Raw genomic sequence first — 25,229 nt, 5'->3', positions numbered from 1 at the left:
GGCGATTTGTGGGAGAAATGCCAGACGCTATGGATTGTCATACAGGGAGACAGGTAGGGTGCTCTAGTCCTTCACCGGAGCACCTCAAAGAGCAATGCGGATACAGCCAGGGATTCCTACGTTTGTTCATTCACTGCTCCTGCTCTGGAATTACTGCTTGAATGACTTACCCTTACTGAAAGCACGTGGCTTCATGGCTGCAGGAACACTCCTGTCTCCCGTCACACCAAGCACATGCCTAGTGTCAAGCCTCCTACCAGAGCTCCTAGCTACAACTTCTTAGCACTTCCACTGCTGCTGGAAGCTACTAATTTCTGACTAATTGCTTATGACTGTTCATTAATGCAGGTGACCTAAAAGTGTCTTCTCGGCAGTAGAAGCATGATATTTAATTTTAGAGCTTCAAACACTCTCCATGTATGTCTGCCTCCCCAAAATAACGAAAACACCTACACCTTTTATCTCACCTACAGGTTGTAATCACTCTTGGTCCTGAGCAAGCCTAGCTTCCTCAGCTTCCCGTGTGGTATCTGCCAGTGAGATCCCTGTGACTGCAGCCTGCACTTTCCACAACGATGATGATCTTCCTGGCTTTTCTGACTTGCACATTGTGTGGACGTAGCCTCTTTACAGCCTGTAGCTCAGGCATTATTTCTTAAGAGTTCCTGATATGTCTGCCAAGAAGTTGCTCTTGTGGAACTATTGTATTTCTTTCCTTCTTTTTTCCTTGATGGCTTGGCTATTAAACTAAGACAACTTCTTCATGCAGGTAATAATCCAATAACCACACAATAATTGTCCCTATAGGCAGACTTCATGTAGGATTCATAAGCTACTACAGGCCAGCTCCGAGCCCTTCACACAGATCAGGTAGATGTTTTAAGCAGGAAAAAGAAAAGTAATGGCAGAAGAAAGATACCAACTCTTTGAATACCACTCGGTTCTCCTTGTTTAACTGGACAAACAACTCCTTTACACGCAAACTTTTTATACGCATTCTGAGAGACTGAGTTAACATGATTAGGAATTTAACTTTACTATTTCCAGACCCTTGGGGACAGAGCTGTTAATACAGCTCCTAATTTTGGGCTTACGTGGGAGAAAAGGGACAGGAATTAGTTGCTGGCAGTTGGGGTGACTGGTTGGTTGTGCTCTCATCCTGCAGGCTTTCGAGCACAAATAGCCTCCTGTAGACACCAGGAGACAAAGAGATGAGTTCAAAAAGCAGGGTCCGTAACATAGGACTGGGCTCTCCACTGATTGTGCCTGTCAGATTTCAACCCTCAGCAGATTTGCTGTTGCCCTTCTTAGAAATGTGGTTAGACATTTTTCTTCCCAAGCCGGAAAAAATGTAGGGTTTTTTTCCACTCTCCGATAATGTAAAAGTGACTAGACGTCTTTGCTAGAACTTCCGCTCACACAGGCAAATTTAACCTCCAGGCAAACACCAACCATGGAAAACTCCATCTCCAAAGGTGAGTGTTTTGGAAAGTTAGGAGAGTGTGAAAAATAGGGGCCATAATGGAAACTATTCCTGCAATAGTAGGCAAATGATTGTATTACCATATTGGATTCTTTCTCCACAGTGTTTTGTGTTTCAAGCCAACCCTGTAACGTACAGTGCACCGAAGACAAACAAAGCCAATAATGAACTGACCAAAATTCAATGTTATTCCAAGAAACATAGTTGAGGTGAAGTAAGTTATGTGGAATGGAAGTTGAGGTTAAGTGAACACAAAGGCAAAGGAATTTGTGCAGTTTGGGGTATGTGTAGTAAATATCTTTGCCTTTGCATCTGGTACAAATTGGAGATTGCCATACAGAAAGTGCATACCCTGGGCCAAAACAGTGGTTGGTCTTAAAAATATTTCAATTGTCTTCGAAAACTAAATATTGTTTCTCTAGGATTTGTGTTTGTGTAGCTTCAAGATATTCCATAGGGAACTCTGTAGAGTGCCAATGTTAAGATAAAATTACCCTACTATATCTGAGGCAGAGCTGAAAAGTTTAAAAGAAAGGCTCCTGTACCTCTGAGCTAAGGTCCCTGATGAGACTCACGGAGATGGCACTTCCAGAGAAAGGTGTTGGTTGAGGAGAAGTAAGCGCTCCCCATTCCACCTGTCTAGCGGACTCTCTTTCTTCTTGTTAGCTGTCTGCTTGGGGGCTTTTTTTTTAAAACCATACTCTGTGCAATTTGTTAGTTTGCCCTTCCCTATACACTCCTTCACTGAAAGGGAGAGAAAGGACGGAGAAGGACCGCAGAGATCCATAAGCAATGGCCAAAATGCTATTTCAAATCGCAAATCCCTTTTAGGTGCACAGCTGAACTGAGTAACTCTTTCTTCCCTTGGGCTGAGCACTCCTGACTCTGCTGTTAGTTGTCTTTTCCAATTTTGCAATATTTTTTACTTCACAGCATGAGCTGCCCTATGATCAGTAGCCGAAGAGATGCTTGGAGCCAACCATTCTGGGCTCGTACTTGAGACAGCGACATGGGGAGATGGATCCTGTTAGCTTTAGTAAATACACTATGGACACCTGCATTAAACTGCTTGCACTAGGCAAGAAGGAAACAAGTGTTTTTAGGGTGTGGCTCATCTGGCCTAAAGTAGATGATTGATTTAGGATAAGATTAAATGACTCTGCAAGTGCTTATTTGTCTTTGTTGACTATGAAGGGTACGCAGGGTGACTAGTCCTGCTGGAAATGCCTACATTGTCAATATCTGCACGTGACCAGATGGATCCTAATGCTGCTTTCTGGTGGAAGTCAGGACGCTGACCACATCTAGCAATGTCCTGATTGTTGGTGTTACCAACCAGCGTGTTACCATTACTGACTTCGGTTCCCTGTTCAAATGCTGGAAAAACTTTGAAGCAAAGGAAGGCTGTGACAGCTGGGTAACATCTGCTGGTTTCTAAATTAAACTGTGGGCGTTTCAAAATCATCATTTCTTGGTGATTTCTTCAGCAAGACAAGTATCAACATAACCTGTTAAAATGACTGCACTCATTGCTGTAGGAACCTGGGCTCTGAGCTCTGAGCGAGACAGGAGAATCTGAGCCCAGGAAGGAAGAAGACAACATGTACGCTACAAGAGCATAAAAAAGGGAGACAGGAGGAGGAAAGAAGAGATATATGGGAGAAAATAAATCCAGAGAGGCAGGAATGAGACAGAAAACCACAGAGAAACATGAAAGGACTGTCTCTGCCTAAGCCTTCCCTAGTCCCAGACATCTGGTTTTCCAGAAGGAGTAACCTCACAGCCTGTATCGAGGAAAATGGCAGCGTGTTCCCAAAATGTAGCAAGGTCATCAGAGATCAGAGGGTTCCCCATTTGCTGCTGGTCCTCACTGTCTTTATCAGACACATGAGATGTCAATGTTCTCTGAGATCCAGATGATCTTCTCTCCTTTTCACCCTGTTCCTTACAGCTCTTTCCTCTTGTTTTGTCTGGCTTTGCAATTTTCCTCAGCACTTCATGGGTCCCAAAAGCCATCAGATTTGAAACCATCCCTACAGCAGGTCCCTCTGTGCTACACAATGCTTAGCTCCCCACAGCCTCCCTGACAGAAGGGGAGGCCATGCTTCCTTTCTCACCCTGGCAGGCAGTTTCCTTGCACCCTCACAGGTCGGGGCATCAGGCTTACAGGTACTGCACATCCACCAAGCCTTGTTTCTCTCTGTTCCCAAGGATTAAGGAGCCCCCCATTGCTAAAGAATTGGGTGAGGGAGGAAGTGTCTCCCCACGGTCTGGGGATCCTGGATAGTAAGGGATGAAAATGCTTCTTTGTCTCACATTAATTTCACAGCTGTTTATTTCTAGGTCCTTGCAGACCCTTACGTGTCCTGTTCCCTTCTTCAGCTGCTCTTCTGTTCTGCCTTTGGTTTCCACTTCTCTCCGTGGTGAGAGATCTGCTAACACAGAGGTCTCACCTGTTCAGACACGCTCAAGCCTTCAGCCCGTGCTGCAGCCCCTCGAGGTGGGTGTGCATCAGTGCAGCTGTTCAAACTGCGTGTCACCACCCCAAGGACGGGGACAATGAGGTTTGGGGAAACCAGGAGAGGTTTGGGAGTCTGTGGGAAGTTCGGGAGATCTCTTTCTCTCTCTGTCCTCTCACTAATTCCCCTGCCCTCTCTTCCTGGCACATCTGATTTTCTTGAGTGACCTGCACAGGAAGGACTCCACTGTGCAACGATGGCACAAGTCACTGCTGGTCTGGGTCCCATTGCAGCAGAAGGATGGGACACGGGACACAAGAAAAGAGTTGCTTGGGCATTTACAGTTGTCCATTTCCACTCCTTCCTCCTTCAGTTCCCTGGGAACATGGGACCCTGTCCCCAGGCTGCTCCCCTTTTGACACATGTACCCCATATGTGCGCACCCTGACATTTTCTGGGCTAATCATACTCCTCTGCACGGATTGCTCTCACTTACCAGAGTCTAGTTCAGGGTGATCTTCTCCCATCCGCAGTCACTGTATTTTCTTTCAGGGTTGCTGCTGCTTCCTTCATACAGGGTGCCTGCCATTTCAGTGGTGGAAAGACCTTTTCTCGTGGTTGCCAGAGCACAGCAGGAGGTAATGATGGCCAGGAGCAGCTGACATTTTCTCCTCTAGTCTTCACCTGGGTTTAAGACGCATGTCTTTTCCCTTGCAAAGGCCAAGGAGATCTTGCCTCACAGTTGAGTGTGGCTGTAACAGGTCACTGTCCTTCAGGTCAGTGGACTGGCTGTACAGAAGAAAAACCAGGATCAGACACGTTTGTCTCTTATAGTTTGTCTCGGACCTTTTCCCCCTCTTGGACCCAAGCTCCGGTGTCCTGACTAGCTGCCAACTGCACGTTTGCATTCCCTAAGCCCCTCCAGGAACTTGGCCCCTTGTTTCCACGAGCAGATGACATCCCAAGGCCTCAGGAAAGCCGTGCTGGCTGGATGAGGAGCAGAACAACAGAAGCCACGCCGTGGACAAAGTTGTGAAGGACTGGAAGGAAAAAGGGCTGATTCAGCTTCACAGTTTGTTGGTCAAGGCCAAATTCTGCCTACTCACATCCATGCAAGTTTGCGGGATCCATGAAATTCGGCACAGCATTCTGCTTCAGTGAGGCGCAGGATATAAATATCTTGGTTTAGGACTGGAAAGACAGACAGACAGATAGAGGGTTTCAGCTTAGTTTCAGAGCTGCAACATGAGCTTCCCCAAGGAGCCCGTCTGAACCTAGAAGAGTTGTTGGCTACTGCACTGAAAGATAAAACAGTGAAGAACTAACATGGCTTATAATGATTTGACTGAACCCAGATGAGAATTTAAATGCTAGTTTCCTGTGAGCCCAGCTGCAGGGGACTGCTGGGATGCAGCACATCAACTTTGGCCCGTCAACACTAAAGTTCTTCTGAGGCTAGCTGGCCCACGTTCACTCACTGGTTAGCTCAGCCATTTCTGAGCCCAGGAAAATGCCAACCCACCTCTGCCTCCAATTCTCAGAAATGTTAGCTAAACAAGACTCAGAAAACATTAAATTGAGAGCAAAATGAAAACAAAACAGGGCAGGGAAACGAGTTTGTTGTTGCAAACAGACTACAAGGCAAGAAAAGCTTGATTTTTATAAGTGTCTACATGTATTGTAAAAACTACATGTAATAATGTATGAGCTTTAAGATTATAACAGGTATCCTTCCAGTAGATAAGAAAAAAAATGTAGGCCCTTCTTCTGACACAGTGACTCATGATGCCAATTGCATGTCACTGAAGTCCAGAGAAATACTCGCACAGGTAGTCATAAGGAACAGCAGTGGAAATAGGGCCATGACAAGAAGCCCACCATGCGAGAGCACGGGGTCCACCCAGTTCAGGTTTGCTCGCTTGCAGTCACATCCAGTGACGCTGTACGTGCTGATCAGTCTCACCTGAATCCTTCTTTACTACAACTCTACATTGTGAGTACCGACAATCACTACTCTTCTACTTACCATAGAGTTAAAATTATACGGATGCTACACCTACCAGGAGCAAAAGTAGATAAAATCATGGCAGCCATGCTATGCTAGCACCTTCTGGGGAGATTTTCAGTGCCACGACTGTCAGGTAAACATTTAATTCCCTCTCATTTTTTTGATAGCTATGCAGCTAAACATCTGTTTGTGCCTTTGAGAATCATCACTGACATCGGTACTACCACAAGAAGAAAAATTAAGACGACAAAGGCAGGCAGACATCTTCGCACATGCATCTTTACCTTCACACATCTACCTTGTGCTGATGGCCAGAAGAGCATGTTGGAAACGAAGGTGCACATGAAGGTCTAAGGTGCATATGGAAGGCACTTTATGTTTACATTCTGGAAATCTCTACTGTCCTGGAGCCAAAAATCATTATTTTCCTGCTTCTTTCCCACCATTTTTATTACACGTACAGTGGCTTTACAGCTGGCGCAATTTAAAATAATACTATTTCTAAGGCATGGCAATGGTTGTGGCAGTTCATTGCTGCATTTCTAATCATCTCATTTTGCCCTGCGTCTACATGATTTAGAATTCTTTATGGTGCTCTATAAATGGGTCTCCATTAAGTAAGCCATAAAAATCTTTTAACCTAAGGTCAATGTTTGGCTTACAGTGACTATATTTAAATATGATTAGTGGAACTCTGCATTCTGATTAAGCAATTCCATATAAAGTAAACTCACTGTAATTTTTTTTTTTTTTAACTGTAGGCAGAGTATGAGATTCACATTTCTTTAGTAAAACTGAGGGGGTGGGAATGTGATTTGATTACAAGAGTAAATATAAGATCATATGACTGAAAAATTAATAGCTTCCCTTATTCCAGTTTAATCTGTTAAAATAACTTCAGAAAAGGCTCAAGGCCTGAAATATTTGACTACTATTCAGTAAGCTGGCCAAACAGCTTAGCGGAGTTCCCCTTGCTGAAAGTCAATCCTTGATTGACTTTCTGCATGATAACTGAATACTTAGGTTTTCAACCAATACGTTTATGCAGCATTTTCTGACACATTCTTACAAATTTTGAGCAGCTGAGAATTTATTGGGCTTTTTCCTGTTGAAAAAAATCTTGTGGATATTTCAATGGGGTGTTTATTGTTAACCGAGTTCAGACTCCAGGGACAACTAATGTTTTCTACCCTAGATAAATCCACACTGAGAATTGGACAATGTCACAACCAAGCCCCATCAAATAGATTACAATAGGTCATTTCTATTTGGTGAGGAAAGATTTGTCTAAGGAAGTCTTGAGTTAAAAAAATGTAACTCTATTACATCTAGTGAAAAATATAAAGCACATTTTCCCCAAAAAAGTAATAGGTGCAAGATCCATTGAAAACTTGGCTTGAAAATCTTTGTTGTGTGGGTGCAGAACATCTAAATTATTCAGAGTGTTTGCTGGTGGGACATGGAGTGCTATTCCACTGAGATACCAAATAAAAACTACTCCAGGTCACTCCTGAAAATGACTCCTGACTAAAAGAGCTGAAGGACTGAGTTCAAAAGAGCCAACAGTTTGAAGTTTAATTGCCTCAAGTCCTATACAGCTCTCTGTACTCCTTCGCATAGTGTCACCATCTAGGTAATAATGATAATGTATCCTATTGCAGGAGACTGAGTTGAGTCTTTAATGATTTCTTCTGGTAGAGCCTCACGCCTCGATAGGTCGTGGGCAATGCAGTACTCTGGATTGCTTTGGGTCAGAGCTGAACACACCTGAAGGGCTGTGGAGAAGCTTGTGTTGCCATTGCCAAAACATGCCTGTTTGAAGAAAGTCTCCAATATTATCAACCAAACACATCTCCTTACCTTTAAATGCACTTTAACAAATTACTAGAAATTCCAAGGTTTTTTTCCATAGTCTGTATGCATTTAAGCTCTGGAGACTATAGTAATAGCATTCAGTGTAATGGCAACAGGCCACTGTCAGAGAACGAGGCTACATCCAGAGTTAGGGTAAGATCTCCTCAGTGCTGTAGAAGACAGAAACACACAGACACATACACAAAACCTCCAGTCATCATTCAACCTCATTATTGTGATTCCTTAAGGATTCTTTAGCATCTAGCAGCTAATAATCTGTGTTACCCCAGGCTGAGGTAGAGGTACTTGTGGACACAGCCATTTCTTTGATGCAAAGAAAAATGACAGCGTGAGCAGGTATTGTCAGAAAATCTTGTATGTAATAAAGATACACACTGCAGTTAAATCTCAGATGAGGTCTTAATGCCAGTCTCATTGTCATGAGGGTTACCTCCATAGTAGCAATGACAAGCTGTGTTTGTCCTAACAGGAAGGTTCAGTTACAACCCCTTCTCCATTTGCAAGACCTCCAGATATATTTCCTGTAAAGTAAGTAAATAAACCTTTAGTTAATGTTCAACTTGTCCAATACCAAAACTGGTAAAGGATTGTGATTATTGCTCCTGTTCACTCCATGCTGATTTCATGCAAGCCACAGATGGCAGACCAGTGAGCTTCTCTGCTACACAGCCCAGGACACAGGTTATGGATATAGGTTTACCTGTTCAAAGTTGGTCAAAAAGGGAATCCAAGAAACCCGCAGACACATACGCAACCGCTCAAACAATGGTGGAGTGCTCAAGAATGGCAGGTTTGCCTCAGGGATTGACCTGAACCTTCCTTTCAAACATCTACCTTTCAAATGCAGAGCCTGCTCCATCTTACAAAGCTGCCATGTCACAGTTTGCCAAGGGTAGGGCTCAAGATCCATCTCCCCACTAGATATGCACAGGTGAGGATAGCCTTGGGAAAGTATCCCTTCCCAAGAAACTGAAAACATTTGCTCTTGACTTGCAGCTACTTTTTGTTACGCACACATTACTCAGAGTTCCCCTCCCAGAAGGTGTCTCCATGGCATGGAGCAGGCGATACACCAGGAGGGTAGAGATTTGGACTACCTGCAGCTACTGAAACAGTCGTTGATTTCCTGCTTCAGTTGAAGTTGGAGGTCTATCTTCAAACTAATTTATACAGAAGGTCAAATAGGTATCTGCAAGAGCTGAAGAAGGAAAATACCACCTCCTAACACTCTCTTATGCTGATCGCTTTACACCAAGTTGAATTCAAACAGAATAGATATGTTTTGCTGGATCTGAGCAGCTTGCTACCTCCAATGGTGTCAGAGGTTCATCTGTGGAAAGAGCGTAAGAAACAGGGCATATAACACTGTTCTTCCCCTGACATACCTTCTGCATTTCTGGCAATCGGTGATTTACCATTTGGGCTGGAGGCTGTAGCCAGTGTTTATTAGCTACAAATGAACCTATCCTACATGAATTTGTCTAATCTGTCTTCTAACTGATTTAAACCTTTGGCCTCCACAATATGTTGTGATTAAGAGTGTCATGACTTAATTACACATTGAATTAAAAAGTCCTTCCTTTGGTCTGTTTTAAAACCTCTGCCTGATACTTTTATTAGCTTCTCCTTACTTCTTTTATTACCAGAAACAATGAGTATTCATTCCCTGTTCCTCATTCTGCATGATTTTATGGACCTATATTACCATTCATCTCTTTTCCAATCTATTAATCTCTTCTCCTACAGAAACCATTCTATATTTCTCATCAGCTTTGTTTCCCTCCCTTCTATCTTTTTCTAGCTATGGTAACCAGAACTGTACATAATGGATTTGAACAGAGGCATAATCTATTTTGGTTTTTGTTTTAGTTCCTTTCTAATCATTGCTACCTGTCTTTCTCTCTTTTTGACCATCACTGAACACTGAGCTGACTTTTCAGGGAATTATCCAGTGAATCCCAGACCACTTTTCTGAATAGAAGCAGCTCAGTTACACTGTTCATAGCTAGGGTGGGGTTTTTTTCCCCGTATGTATTATCTTGCATGTGTGAATATTGTAGTTCATATGCCATTTTGTCACTTGGTCATGCAGTATTGTCAGTGCCTTCTGAACCTTCTTGCACTTCACTTTAGGCTGTGTAAAGCCATACATTATTTTTGTACTATTTGTGTAGGAACGGCTGTGGAATTTCACTAGTGGTCACCGCTAAGCGTGATGAGCAGCAGCAGTCGCAGCTGACATCCCAGTGGGATCCCACTGATAAGCTCCCTCCATTTTTCCCTCTTTCCATTTTATCCAATGACTCCTTTGTTTATTTAACAGCCTGTGCTGAGTGGCCTCGTCAAAAGCTTTTCAGAAATCGCTGTTATCCACATGGTTCTTTATTCCACCAGGTGTGGTGGCTGATGTAGGTGACAGAGAGCCCATTGTAAGCATCAGTTCAACTGTATCCACTTGATTTCCCTTTGTACTCTAGGGTCTAAGCTGTCTAGTCCTGATAATTCATTACTAATCATTTCATCAGCTGGTTGTTCAGCTCCTTCTCCTGACATTTCACCTTCATACAGTTCCTCAGGTTGACTCACGTAAAGATATTCTCCTACATGGGAACTTCTGTATGATCCGCTATAGAAAACTCTAGCATGATAAAGTTCAGTGCTATAGCTGTTGTGGAACACCTCTCCCCATTTTTTCAGATAGTCACATACATCGGTTCTCAAAGCCCTCCTCTCGCCGCTGGAACCGTAAAGGCAACAGCAAAAGGACTGCTGTCCCTACAGCCACTCATTCCCCATGAGACACCCAAGCCTGTTCTTCTCTGTCCCTGCATTAGCAGACAATCTGATGTGCAACCTTTCTCTCTTTCACTGGCTTTTCCTCAAAAGAACAGTCAGAAATTTATTTAAGCACTGTACTTCTGTTATCATCTGCACAAGTTGCAAGGGGTGCATTTTTTTCCAGGGAATCTTTTAAGAGTTTTCCAAGCCTTAGCCATGAAGCAATAGTTACCCCCTACCTGTTGGCCAAACAGCTGCTGTAATTTGATTCCTGCTCTTTTCTTTTTGGTTCCTATTCTCCTGGAGAATTGCTAGCTATTGCTGAAATTTGTATTGTGCCTGTTTTTATTAATTCATCAAATGCCAATGAACTGGTTCCTCATTCTGTTTGACCAGCTGTTTCATATAATCTGTTGTTACAATTGGCTTTAAAAATCTCCCAGGAGGAGCACAATAACTCAAATTTGTCGGATCTGCAGTAATTCATGAAAGATGGTTAGTATGTGGAAATCCACATTTCTTAAATGCAAGTATCAAGATACCAGCCCTATTGTTGAAACCAAGATGGGACTTCCAATATAACCCACTTGTCACTTACAATTCCTCCGCCCCCCTTCATATTACTGTGTAGCCTGAAATTTTCTGTGTTTGGTCTTAGTCCAGAGTTCAATGTATTTCCTTTTAAGAGAGAAGAAAATCCATTCAGATTCGCACCGAACAATTAGGAAAATCACTCAGATGCTCCTTACACGCGGATAACTCAAGAAACATTTTCTTTAAAGCCTCACATTTGGCATGTGTCTAAGAGGAATGTGTGGTTTGCCTTGATAGAAGAAATATGGTAATGAATGTTCAAAGATTTTCTACTTTGTAATTTGTAATTGTCCGTACTGGTTTAGCAATAAGTATATAAGTATAATGTTCAGAGAGTTTTTAGTTATGGTTATTTGACTGCAACACAGACCTTTTTGTTATCTTATTTGACTCGGGAGTTACATAAGAAGTCATTTGGAAACCACCGTCTGGCACTATACAATGGCAAATGCATATACCCTGAAGAGAGTCTCAACATTTTCTTTACAAAAACGGTGGCTCGGTGCTTTTTTCCTGCAGCACCTTCTCACCTGCACAACAGTTCTGTATAAAACAGTTCCAGCTCGCGGGCATGAACTCCAGTGTGAAATAACAGATTTTTAAATCCATTCTGGTATTTATGGGAAGTGTAGTTAAATGCAATCAGAGAGGCAGCAACCAGTTCTTTCATAAAAGTTCAATTCCCTGATAGCATAAAGCAATATAGCATCAATAAACAGTTAGTTATATCAGCTTAGGCCTCATCTTCAGATTCAACTGCTCTGAATATGTTTGATATCATCCAGCACATGCAGCCTAGTAGCATGAGGGCAGTTATGTCTATGTGGAGATCTCCTAAAAGCAGCCTAAGATCATCCCTACACTGCGAAGTAAGGCGGGCACACAAGCTGGCTTCGAGCACACTTCTCATCCACGCTACATGGCCTGTGCATCCATGCCCTCCTTGAAGGAACCCCGCTTGGGCTGTCCCTTGGACACCTGGCTTCGTCCATCCTTCCTGCACGCAGCCCACTGACAGAAGAACCTGGGCTACAGCTCTGGCCTTCAAACTCCTCCGCGTCAGAGAGTCAGGAGTCCTCCTGGCCACCGGTCCTCCGGCACATGCGTGCACACAGCGCGTGTGGGGGGGCAAGCTCAGACTTCAGAGCAGGTTCGGAGCCAGAGTGCGACACAGAAGCTGATGCCGGCTCCGCAGCCTTGGCAACGGCATGTAGGGGCCAGGAGTGATGTCTCCAAGGTCAGGACTGGCACAAGTAGTCTTAGGCTGCCCACCCCACGTGGCTGAGAAGCAGCATGTTACCAGCTGGCAAAGGAAACAAGATCAGTTGTGGGCAGAGGAGCTTCTGTCCTGCTGGGTACCCCAGGAGCAGCTCATTAAAGAAATTAAAGGGCATGCCCCACCTCTCCCCTCTATGCCTACAACGGCTCTTCCGATCTGCACGGTTTCAACCCGTGCAGCAGCCTGAAATGCAGAAGGTGCAGAAGTGGGCGTACTGTCCTTTAGCTCTGATGTCTAATCCTGTGTGTCCTAAGGAGACAGGCTTTTCAAAGCACCCAGCTGCTGCTCCGGGGTCTCGTACATAACACTTGCTCAGAGAACAAGGAACATCTTTTAGCTTCATTACCAGTAGGTAACCCTGCTGACTTTAGATGCAGTGAGATCTCTGGTTTAGCTTCCTTGTGGGAATGACTGCTGACAAATAAAACAGAGCCAGCTTGTGGTTAAAGCACAGGATCTTTGCTCTATTCCTGGAATTGCAGCAGATTTCCTGTGTGGCTTTGGACAAGTCACGTAAGCCAAAGTATTCAAACCTGGGGCCAAGCCACTGGGTGCTCAGCAGCTTGAAAATCAGGTGTTTGTTTATTTGTCTAAGTATAGATTTAGGACCTTTATTTTTGGCATCCATTCTTTTTAAATCTTCGGCCTATGTGTCTCAGATTCAACACCTATATGGCCATGTTACATAGCCAGCCAAACCTCCCGCTGAACTCGGGGAGAGCACTGTGTTTCCTGGATGTCAGGCCAATTATCTACATATGAATTTAGGTGCCTGCCTTTAGTTTGCACGGCTGATCATGTGGGGATTCATCTCTCTGAGCCAATAACTTCCACCTACGAATGAAGAGGACTCAGGAGCACACACTTCCATCTCTTCAGGCCTTTCAGAAGCTGTGCTGGTTTTGGCTGGGATAGAGTTAATTTTCTTCACAGTAGCTAGGATGGGGCTCTGTTTTGGATTTGTGCTGAAAACACTGTTGATAACACAGGGATGTTTTAGTTACTGCTGAGCAGTGCTTACACAGGGTCAAGGCCTTTTCTGCTGCTCACCCCACCCCACCAGCGAGGAGGCTGGGGGTGCACAAGGAGTTGTGGGGGGACACAGCCGGGACAGCTGACCCCAACTGCCCAAAGGGCTATTCCATACCATATGGCATCATGCTCAGCATATAAAGCTGGGGGAAGAAGAAGGAAGGGGGGGACATTCGGAGTGATGGCATTTGTCTTCCCAAGTAACCATTACGCGTGATGGAGCCCTGCTGTCCTGGAGATGGCTGAACACCTGCCTGCCCATGGGAAGTAGTGACTGAATTCCTTGCTGTGCTTTGCTTGTGTACATGGGTTTTGCTTTCTCTGTTAAACTGTCTTTATCTCAACCCACGAGTTTTCTCACTTTTACCCTTCCGATTCTCTCCCCCATCCCACCAGGGGGGAGTGAGCGAGCGGCTGGGTGGGGCTCAGTTGCCAGCTGGGGTTAAACCATGGCAGAGGCTCAGCATGTTATGGGTAGAAATGCTCTAATCCCTTATCCAAACAGAGAAATGCAAAAATTATCATTTGTACTGATGTTTATTATACCTCTGTAATTACACTTGATTTGGACAGTCATTGAATATCCCCTTTGTATTGTCAGTGCGGAGAAACTCAACACTTGCTGAGCAGAAAGGTCTAGCAGTTGTTCTCATCCTGAAAATGAACTAGATTTTTTTCTAAAAAAGGAACCCCAGAATTTGCCTGCTAGTTTTTTGTTCCCACTCCTCCCCAAGATATAAGCCTTCTTTCAGGTCCAATCATCAGAAAATATAATCTAAGACCTTTTTAAACAGAAAAATGCAAGGTAGAAGTCCAAAACCACTAATTATTTTTCATTCCTTGTTTTAAATAACCTGTCAAAATAAACAAATACCTTCTAGGCTGAGACTTTCTATGGCAATTTTTAGTTCTGGCTGAATTTTAACAGCCAACTTATAACAACAATACACCCTTATTGGTAGTGGCATGTATGCTACCACGGTAAAAATATTTTCAATGTGCAGACACTGTATGGCATTTAAATAGAAATATCCTTTTTATTTTTGCTGACAGACTCCTCAGGCAAAGCTAGCTGATTGGAGAAGCAGAACTTTTATTAGCATACCCAGGGGCCGGCCGGCTGGATGCTGTGTTCAACACGCTGCTCTCACACAGGAGGGGGTTATCAGGAAGGAGGAACAGGGTATCTAATCTGAGTCCCCATTAAGGCCTGCATAGTAGAACCTAACAGAAGACACCAATGATGTATTTCATACCCCAGAGGATGGAGGACAGGTTTTTTTTTTCCAATATGCAGTAGACCTGTCAGATATGTGGCAAGAAGCAGGTACAAAAGCAGGTGAAGTCTCTAAAAATACTGGTGGTGAGTGAGATTTCCTAGCAAAGTGGATTAAAAATCCAAGGGAATCTTTAAACCAAATATTGGCTTTTGTAGAACAACAAAACCAGGATAGTGTTTCCACTCAGCCATAAAAGTTACTGCGGTTGTGTAATCATGTTGAGTTGTGGCCTTAGGAGAAGTTATAAAGCAGCTGCAGCAAATTAACTTTTCAAAAGTTATTATGGATTGGATGGAATCTAGAAAATTCCCCCATGTTATTTTTTTTAATAGAACTGTAAAATGAACAACCGTGGATGAGATCTTATCTCAAGCCTCTCACCCTGGGCGAGCACAAACGTGAAGACTTCAAGGGGAAATGCAAAGCCGGCAGCTCCCCTCCCTTCAAAACAGACACCCCCCTCCCAAAAATGGATGGACATCTTTTTTCCTCTCTAAGGGCTTGATCCGTATCCCACAGAATTCAGCCAGAGGAATCCCACCATAGGGGCCTGGTAGACCTTAAACAAGGTATAAATTTGTGGGGTGATCTCATATGACTGGCTTCTTGCAAAACAGTTGGGGATCCTCACACCTGAGAAAGGGGTGTGCAACACCAGAGCTAACCCATGGGAGGGTTGCCACAGCTGGCACAGGGGCAAATTCTGGATTCAGTAGGATGCTGTAAATGGGAAGTCACTGGTTCCCAGGCTAAAAGACAGCACTTGATCTGCTGGGTTCCAGCAAGCCCAGAGCTCAGCCGGAGCAACACCCTCTGACCTCACCTGGGAGGAAGTTACAGTCACTCAACTATAGGAGGCACCTTGACTTTCTAGGAGGAGGCAGCTGCCAACCTTATCCAAAGTGTAATTTGGGAAAGAACAACACAGCTTGCAGACCACCTTGAGGCTGCTGAGCCCGGGGAGTAAGTAGAAGACAGAGGGTCCAGACAACAGCAGGAAAAGAAACCAACAGTACTGCGTAAGAACATGTGAAGTAAAACAAAAGAAGACATTGGTGTCATGGTCACCGCAGTCACAAGTATTTGGACTAGAAAATTTGTCATCTGGGAGATGAACAGGCTTGAAAACTCCTGGACTGAGCCGTGAGAAAACCGCACAGTAATAGTCAGAAACATGTGGGGTGGGGGGAGGCAGGCGTAGTAGAAAAGAGCAGCATGTCTTGATGTCTGAATGAAATCCATACTGCAACTGTTTTAGGACAAATGCCTTATATCTTAACCCATAAAAGCTCTTGAATTAGACCTTAAAGAAGCAAGTCACTAGAAATGCATTACCTCTGACTTTTTCTCTGTCTTCTCTTGCCCAGTCAGTGGTCTGAAATGTACATACCTATCATTTGACTCATCATGTATAACCAAATGTGAAGCACTGGAGCGACTCTAGGACCTGGAGTTCCAGGTTCTTGTGGCTGCATGAGGTGACAGTCTCAGAGCATTTGAGTTCATGTTGGGTCTAAACACAATAGAAAGAAGTCAGTGCTTCCAATGTAGGCACCCTCTGAGTATTTAGAAACAAATCTGAATTAACAATGCCTATAGTACCCTTACAAGCAGAGTACATGGCATTTCAATGTCTATTCAAAGCCAGCTAGTGTACCACATCTGAAGGATCTGGCCCATTATAATAGTAAGATGTGACACATACAATGTTTCAGACCTTCAAAGTGTTCTCTCAGCATAAATTAATGACTTCTCACCAACACTCATGTGAGACAGGTAAGTATTTACACAAATAGGGAAACCAAGACCCGTTCAGAACATATTTATAGAGTGACCTAGTTACATTTGGGCATGTTAGACTGTGTTCTCGCCTGAGGACAGTTTTCAGATGTGACACAATTTGCAAGTCACTGAACTACAGATGTAGGCTTGTGGATGGCCAGACAGCCAAGCTCCCCTGTGATCATCTTTCCTGCATTCAATCAGAAGGGCTGCCTCAAATATTTTCAAGTATTTACCTCAACCATTCTGGAAGGAGGAAGCCGGGTTTATCTACCAAAGAACTTGAAACGGAGCACACAAATGCCCTGCATACAGAAAAAAGCCGTTGCATACAAAAAAGCTTTTGACAAAATGTGGGCTATTTTTAATATCCACAGATCAGCCTCCCTTGAGGCAAGTAATGATAGAGGTGGACTGAGGGACTAACAGAAATTAGTGGCACTGTTCTTTGCAAATTAGTTTTTAAAAAATGTCAATTTTGGGACAATCATTAGAAAGTAAAAGAGTTCAAAGTCCCTTCCCTCTTTGTGTTTCATAACTCGGATCTTGTCTGTTTAACTCCCCACTTGTCTGGGGCAGTGGCTGTCTCTTTCACCGTCTCTTTACACTATCTAAGGGCAAAAGCCTTAAAAGAGCCTCTGAATTAGTGATGGCCATCCTACAGGCCCGTGGTAGCATGTGAACTACCTACAAGGGATCTGGGAAAAGTGACTGAGGAGAAGAGTTGTCTCACTATGCTTATGCTATGCTTCACCTCTGTTAAAAATTTTGTAGGGATCCACTAATTGGGAGACATTGGAAAACACTGCTCTACATGAGCTTGTAATGACATTTATCAAAATATCAGCTGACCTATTAAGGATACAAGCTCTCCTCACAGGCCTTGTTCCTCATAACACAAACAAAATTACTATGGAAAAAATAGTTTCCTGGTAGACTTATGAGTTATGGATATCTAATATCTCAAGTACCAAAAAGGCAGGAGGTGAAAAAGATTACCTTAGGGTGATCTGAACGACTCTAACCCAACTTAGAAGGTAGGGACAAATAAACCTGAAGAACGGATAGATCATCCCCACATGGAATGACAGCCCCTTCAAAGTCAGCATGTGACTATTCTGCAAAGGATTTCCCTTTGAGATCCTAAAATACACCCACCGCACACTTCCACACCCCATCACTTGGTCTTCACTTGGTTGCACAGACTTCCTATTGCTTCTGGCCCAGAAACGGGGACAGAAACAAATTCAGCTGCAGGATCTGGTTTGTATTGTTTGCTCTTGATTTGTTTGGCGTGCAGAGGGCAGTGTTTTCCAAAAGCCTCCGTGACACTACAACTGTTCTCTAATGAAATGTCAATGGGAACTTTACCACTGACTTCATTGGGAACAGCTTTAGGTAAATGCTAGGCTCTTTCTGGAAAAAAAAATAGCCCAACAAAAAACGAACAAAAAGCCCTCAGTCTTTGTTTTCCTTAAAATGATGTCTTGTGAGTGTATTATACAGGGATGCCAGTCCAAGGGAGGCAGAAAAGAATGCTGCGAGACAAAATGCAGAGTCTCCTCTAAATATCAAGCGCAGAAAGCAGTCAGTGACTTGCCATTTTTACAGTGTATAATTGGCAGGAAGCTGTCACAGATGCCCTACATTCTCCAAACAATGTTTCAGTTTCTCTTTCCCTTCAGAATATTTTCCGAGAGTCCCCCTTGCCAGCTATCTCATCAGTCCTCTGGTATTTTTCCCTGGGGCCTTCATTTCCTCGTCTAACCGTGCCCACTTACATATATCCCCTTCCACACATCTAGGTCTCCTTTGACCTTTCTCACTTTCTTTCACACCGTCACAGTTTTAATTCAGGTCACTTCATCTTTTCCTCTCAGTGTAAGCATGTAGTTGTGTTTGAGAATCTGTACTATCCTCATCAGCATGAATGATGGTTCTCGTTTCTACACTAGTCCAACAAGGATGAAATCTTTCCAATAAAAAGCCATCATCAAAGTGAACACTGTTTCCCAATCCCTTTATTTGAAAGAAAATAGATGATCCCATTGTGAGGACCTGGATCGCCTGTAATATTCACTTTGTGCTTGCTATAGGCCCCATCCAAACCTTGTTCAGAATTAGTGGCAGTTTTTGCATCACCTCCAAAACACTTAGGATTGCATTATAGCTTGTTACAGGATAATTTTGTTTTCTCCTACATGAACAGTCTTGTTCCCACTTACTCCTGCATATTTCTGCTGGGTGTTGTATCCTCACAAGGGGTGTTGTACAGTAACAAGAATTTTAGCCCTCAAATATACCTTCCTTAAAGCCCACTTATTGTTTTTGGAAAGTGCTCAGTTCCTTCAATTGTTTTCCTATCAGGAAACTTTCACTCATTAATATGTTCTCCATGCTGGTGGCAGGTTTGCCTTTAGAGCAGGCAAACAGAAAGGTAGTTGGACCATGCAACCTCAACTGCTGCTTAGCTTTATGCTAGCATGAATGAAAGATTTTATGGGTGCCACACTGTTCACTTCTGGCACTGAACAGCTCAGTAGCTGAGATCATATGCAAACCAGCTGCTCTTCCAGGTGACATGTTCATTGTCCCTATAGGACCACTCTGCATTCAAACCCTATGCAAACACGCGATGTGTTTGCACACAAAGCTGGCTCATCTCCATAAAACATTCATAGGATTGGAACAGGAAGCTGATGCATTGTGTGCTATATTTTTTCCTCCATGTTCTAGAGAAAAATATCAGAAAAGAAGGAAGATACGAGCCATTAAGTCTGTAGTGCAACCAGGCTGTAGTCATGAACTGAGAACAGGAGCTGGCCTCCAGCTTCTTGAAGACCTGGAAGTAAATGGGAAAAAGTAAAAAATCAATGGCTATGGCCTCAGTCTTCATAGCCACATCTCCATCCAGTATGAATTTGGGCTGCTCCAGTAGAATCAGTGTAGATCACTGGGCATCTGGCTACCGGCCTTCTAAGTCCAGACTTGCTCCAGCTCATTTTAGTGAATAACAGTGTACACAGGCCACTGTTTTCCAGGTGACTTAAGGCTGCCCAAGACCTGAATTGATCTGAAAGTCCTGACCTAAATATCTTCAGTGGCAGCAGAAAATGACTCCCTGCTTCTTATACATATTATCTGTTTTAATAAAGAGTTCCTACAAAAGAAACCCCTTGTGTCTCCAAAGAAAATCCATACACTCTTTAAGGTGACTTTGTTGTTCATGAATGGTACCTGCATGCAGCCAGGGTTCTCTGCTTCTTACAAATAGCTCCTGAGCTACATACATTAAACAGCAGTTTTAAAGCAAGAAAATAGCTTGAAAGGAATGAATGCTTAAGCAGAACACCATCTAAAGAATCATTCATGCCAGCTCAACAGCTTTATTACGCCTTGGTCTGCTTTATTGCAGACTCAGAGGAGGGGAAGATATGGATAATAGCCACTCACACCTTAAATTTCACCCTCAATCAAAAAGCTTCTCTCTCTGTTTTCCACTTTTCACGGAACAGCCAAGCCACTTATGTACTTGCTGAAGGCAACTGCCCACTTCTTACAGAAACCCTAAAAAGATGCAGTGGTGATGCAGTCATACATAAACAATAGCTTGTTTTACAGAAGAACTGTTCGTTATATACTGTTTATAAACGAGTCCCAGACGTCTTTTCTTACACGTACATCTGCATATAGTCATCAGTTTTGGCAAGGACAGCATGGAGCATGATAAATCAGCATCGATCAGGCTCACAGACTATCCTGGAATTTGTCATTGCAGAGGGCTATTTGTCAGGCTTTGACCAATAAAAGCAGTGAAGCAATGCTTCTGCTGTTTAAGAAGTTTAGTCCATTTTGAAGCATGCCAACTAGACTCCTGGGCTCTGCAGTCTCGCTCTTCAAAGGAGGCGTTTTCAACCTGCATACTAAAGACCAGTGATAACGTTTCAGAAAGTGAGTGCAACAGGCTTGTAATTAGTTTTCTTTAATGTACCCAGAAGAACATTTCTTTAATGTACACAGAAGCAGCCAAAGGAACCAACAAAATGGGGGGAGAGTGGATCAAAACTGCAAGAGCAGTCCTCTTTTAATTTCATTTTAAATTGATTGCAAGTGTAAACCATCAGCAATAATACACCAGAAGATGCTGTTTTCTAAAGAAAGGGTTGGTGACCTTCAGTGGACCAGGTTGACAGGCACTGCCCTGGCATCTCCTGGTTATCTTGGCCTTGCAGAATAATTAGTATCTCAGAGATGTCCTTCTCATTCTCTTGCACTTTCCCATCAGCAGGCCAGTTTAAGCAATGGTTCTTCCCATCAGTTTGCTGACCATTTAGTTTCATAGATACTTCCACTGCCCTACATGCAGGAAGAGGACTGAATGCATAGCTGTAGCAGCTTGACTCCTGGTACGGGTCCCTCTCTTTTTCAGGTGCAGTGCTTGAGTCACAAAGGATCCTGATGCACCATTCCTCTGCTGGGAAATGGCTGCATTTGTTACTACTGTTACCTATGCGATGTTATTACTTACTGTCTTACTATGTTGCCTAAGAAACTCAGTCTTCAGGTTAGTATCTCATTGTGCTAGGAACAGCAAAACCCCTGACTAAACTCTGGTCCAGAGACTTTATGGACAGTGACTGAAGACAATGAATGGATGTAGATTAGGGATGCCAGGACGTAAGGAGAAAATACCGCAGAGCACAGTCGGCAGCAGTCATAGCATACCACTGTTGCCAGAGCCAAGCTGCTGTCGCAGAAGCCCAGGGAAGGGGAATCTGAAAGCAAATAGTGAAGTAACTTGCAGGTTTTCCTGGGAAGCTCCCTCACCAAAGAGGCACTATGTAAGAGAGCAGGAAGAACTCAGATTAAAGCTCTAACATTGACATTAGATGCTAGCAACAAGGCAGATGAGAGATGACTTATCACCAAACATGATGTCACAAGAATGAGGGAGAGAGGCATCTCTCCACCAGGACAGTGTGGACAAGTAGCTCACGTAATAGAAAATAAGACCCAGTGTACAGGTTGAACAGAGAGGATTGGCACAGTGAGCACAATATTCCCTAGACTATATTCTCAATAGAAAGTTATTGGGTAGGGTGGTGGGTAGAGTAAGGCCAGAAAAAGGGTGTTGCAGCACTATGTGGAGTGGAAGAGCAGGAGCCGGGCTAGCAGATTTTAGCCTCGTTTCCTAAGGAAAGGATTCCAATATGATTATATTATCCATGTGTTAGTCTCCGTCTCTTGTCCTATTTCATAATTTTTGCACCCAGTGACTAAGTTCAGCCACAACTGGCAGGTGAACAGATCTCAAAATACAAAACTCCTACACAGTTCATGAAAATAGAGGGCAGGCAGAAGACAGAGATCCTAGAAGAGTCTTTGACTTGACCACACCATCCATGGGCTGCGGTATGAATTCACTCTGTATTAAACATCATATGGGAGAGAAAGAGGCCATATAAACGATCCCAATGACATAAGAGCTTCCATCAGATACTGCATCTTCCCACAGACCAAAGTCAGCCTCCAGATGCAAATCCATCAGAAAACAGGATACGTAAGTTCGAATATTCATGGAACAGGGTAGCAATGTCTGTACATTAAAGGTGGCTTACATAAAAGATATCTTTGGTCCCATGTGCTCATATTTTCCTGAACCCATGCTCTTCTTCCACCTAGAAATTCTGCCTATTTTTAGGATATTTCAGGACATTTTCAGGACTTCCTATGTTTGTTTGGATTCCTGGACCTCTGGCAGATGCAGGGAGACCTGGGCAGCAGAGCTGACAGACTTTTGTACATCCCAGATACTCGCACTATATGAGTACACCCTACCATACAGCAACAGTGCCTGACTAATATCTATCATTGTACAAGACACTTACCTGGCAGGTAGACCTCAGTTTTCTGAGCCATATCAGAGATGCCTGAACAAGTGTTTCATAGCTGGTCTTCACACATAACAAAAGTCCCCCATGTTTGGAAATGTTGGCTTTGCCGAGCATGAGCAGAGCATCCTGTGTATCCTGTGCTTCCATTCTGTAACCATAATGTCCATATTATCACGTCCAGAAAACCTCCAGAGAAAACGCAGAAAAGCTATATATGGCTAACAAGGACATTCTGGAAGATTTTTACATAATCCAAAATGAAAAATGATGTAGAGACTTAAGCAACGGATGAGTAGAGGCAGAAAGTGATGAAGGCAGAGATGAGGCAGCAGGAGGACTACAGGAGCTGTGATGAGGACAGTAGGAGTCTGGGTCCAGTGATGCTGAAGGTGAGGTGGAGGAGACATCAGCAAGGCAGGCAGACAATTAGTTTGGGCAGAAGGATTTGGCCTGCTGTTGAATCTCCATTTCCTCCAGTGAACATGTTTTATGCAGCATGTAAAGCGATAAGGGAAAACCAAAGGAGGGGTATGTCATATAAGCCACTTTTAAAATCCTTTTTAATAAAAGGAGGTTTGAGCTGCAGAGCCTCGCAGAGCCTCTGCACCACTGTGCTGGCATTTCCACCTAGCAGCAGCATTCCCAGCCACCACCAGCCAAGCAAACAAACAAGCAAACAGCTGCCATGTTGTTTGCATTGTAGATGAACTCAGAAGAAAATACAGCTGCAATTAGTTGGCACGCAGCTGTTGAATTAAATCCTTTACTGCCCAGCTAGTAGAGCACTGAACTGTGGCTTAAGCTGCAGTAGCTGGATTCAAAGCAAGGGGCGCCAAAGAAGGGGTTAACCCTACACCTGTGTTCATGTTCATAATGTGTATTTTTTCCTGAACACATTATTAGTCTGTTAGCTCATTTAGAGACCATAATGAAGTCATTATGATGCCACCAGTATATTTTGCCAGAAAGCTGGCAATCTTTAATCTGCTTCCTCTACAGCATCTCACAAAGGAAGGGAGAAACCAAAACACTGATTTCAACTAACAATGCATTTATTTGCAGTGCTGGGTCCCAGCACATGCTGAGAAGAAAATTCTTTTGTTTATTCCCCCCTCCTTCTGATGGGTTTTACATAACAAGCAAGGCATAGAAGATCCCTCAATGCAGCACAAAGCCACTCCACCTTTTACGTGCTTTTCATTTTCTCTGCACCTTCCTTTGACCTTTCCTTCGGCCGAGGCAACCAAAGATGAAGTTAAAAATTCTTTGAAAAAAGGCCTGGCTAATGAGTTGCCGTGCATATATGCATTGCCTGTAACTGCGCGCTGCCACACTTGGGTACCTTCTTGGGGAGATAACAATATACGCTTAGCGGGGATGTCTAGGAGAAGTGTGCTAGGAAACAATGGTTGGCATGCCAACAAGGAGGACTTTCTGTGGCAATCAGGGGAAGGTAAGGGATATGGACGAGGACAGAGGGGCTAATCCACCCCAGTCCGCTTTCACACTCACCAGTGCATGTGCCTTTACAAATGGGGTAAAAATTACTTTTGTCAGTCCCTGCTTTTGTTCCCCGATTAAACAAACCCCACGGATGTTTCAAGCTCACGTGAGTAGCATTCAAGGCAGATGCCCAGAGGGGCTGAATGAGCTGAGTTTTCCCATTAGCAATGGCTGGGATGTGACTGGGTCACACTACAGTGGAAGAGTTGAGCCACGCCTATCCAGCCCTCCATGTGTGAGGGAATGTATGTCTTACCTAAAAAACAGAGAGGTGAGTAGGTCAGGAAGCTGAGTCTAAGGGCAGATGACTACCATGACCATTGTCTTTTCTAAGGGCCTGATCCGAAGTCCAGTGAAACTTCCCACTATTTTCATCACCTAAAAAGGTTAGCAGAGGGAAGTAATTTTACTAGTACCAACAAAATGCTGAAAAACTGCACAAGAAATCCTTCCCTGATGCAAAGAGTTAGTAAATTCAATGACTTGGTCACAGTTAATTGCCAGATGTTCTGCTCACTATGAAGTCCTCCTGAAGCTTCAGTTGAAACTCTTTTCTTCAGGCGATGGTAACTTTCTGAGTTACTAGAACATACTGCACAAGAGTGACTTCTCACAAGAGCTCCCATCAGCCACATCCAATGACTGATAACAGCACAGCAAGATTAGCAAAACGTTGGGACACCAGTATACCTGAGGCCACCATCCTGCTTCAAGTGGCAAACAACTGCAGCACAACTGGTATCTTCCTGCGGCTAAAGCCTGCAAACCACCATTTTGTGACAATACCCTGTGTTAAAGCACTAGCAGCACAACTGAATGCCAGCAGGGCTACTTGCTTTTGGTAGATGGTGCACAGCTGTCAGCAACGTGCTGGCATGCCACAGAGATCTAAGCATCCCCTCCCAGCGTACCACTGCATCACAGCCCTTAATTACCACTCCTGTGCTCTCCTCCAGTGCGTTGATGGTGCACTGGTGAGAGAGTTATTAGTGGGTCCTAAAGGCCAAGGGAGCAGAAAGCACCGAGGGGCAAAGAGGGCACTGTGAGCAAGTGTGGATTGAAAGAGGAAGAGGCAATGAGTATATCATGGGTTGCTTTTCAACAAAGCAAATTATTTATGTTCTCTGAATTTATATGTGGCACATACTGCACAGCTGGGGAAATGTGATCAGATAAGAGGAAGAAGAATAGCCTTGGACTTAAAGCATATGAGCAGAACCAGACAATGTGACTCTCGTAAATGGCTTTGACCACCCAGCTCA

At 43.8% G+C, this 25,229-nt stretch overlaps 1 protein-coding gene across 3 annotated transcripts in view; it reads right to left on the bottom strand.

Annotated features, from left to right (window-relative positions):
* KCNE2 (potassium voltage-gated channel subfamily E regulatory subunit 2) overlaps positions 1-25,229 on the bottom strand; it is a 70,288-nt gene that overhangs the window by 24,141 nt on the left and 20,918 nt on the right. For 2 of the 3 annotated variants that reach the window (XM_075518077.1, XM_075518068.1), the window contains exon 5: positions 22,459-22,650. The gene's annotated coding sequence lies outside the window, so the exon portion shown is untranslated. Of the gene's footprint in view, positions 1-4,465; positions 4,732-5,048; positions 5,134-7,810; positions 7,975-22,458; positions 22,651-25,229 lie in introns of those variants that run through there. The other variant, XR_012777984.1, reaches the window with a different exon arrangement.

This window comes from Mycteria americana, chromosome 1 (assembly GCF_035582795.1).
Source record: "Mycteria americana isolate JAX WOST 10 ecotype Jacksonville Zoo and Gardens chromosome 1, USCA_MyAme_1.0, whole genome shotgun sequence".
Classification (NCBI taxonomy): Eukaryota; Metazoa; Chordata; class Aves; order Ciconiiformes; family Ciconiidae; genus Mycteria; species Mycteria americana.
Note: the sequence above shows the minus strand (reverse complement) of the source record. Positions and strands in the feature narration are given on the sequence as shown.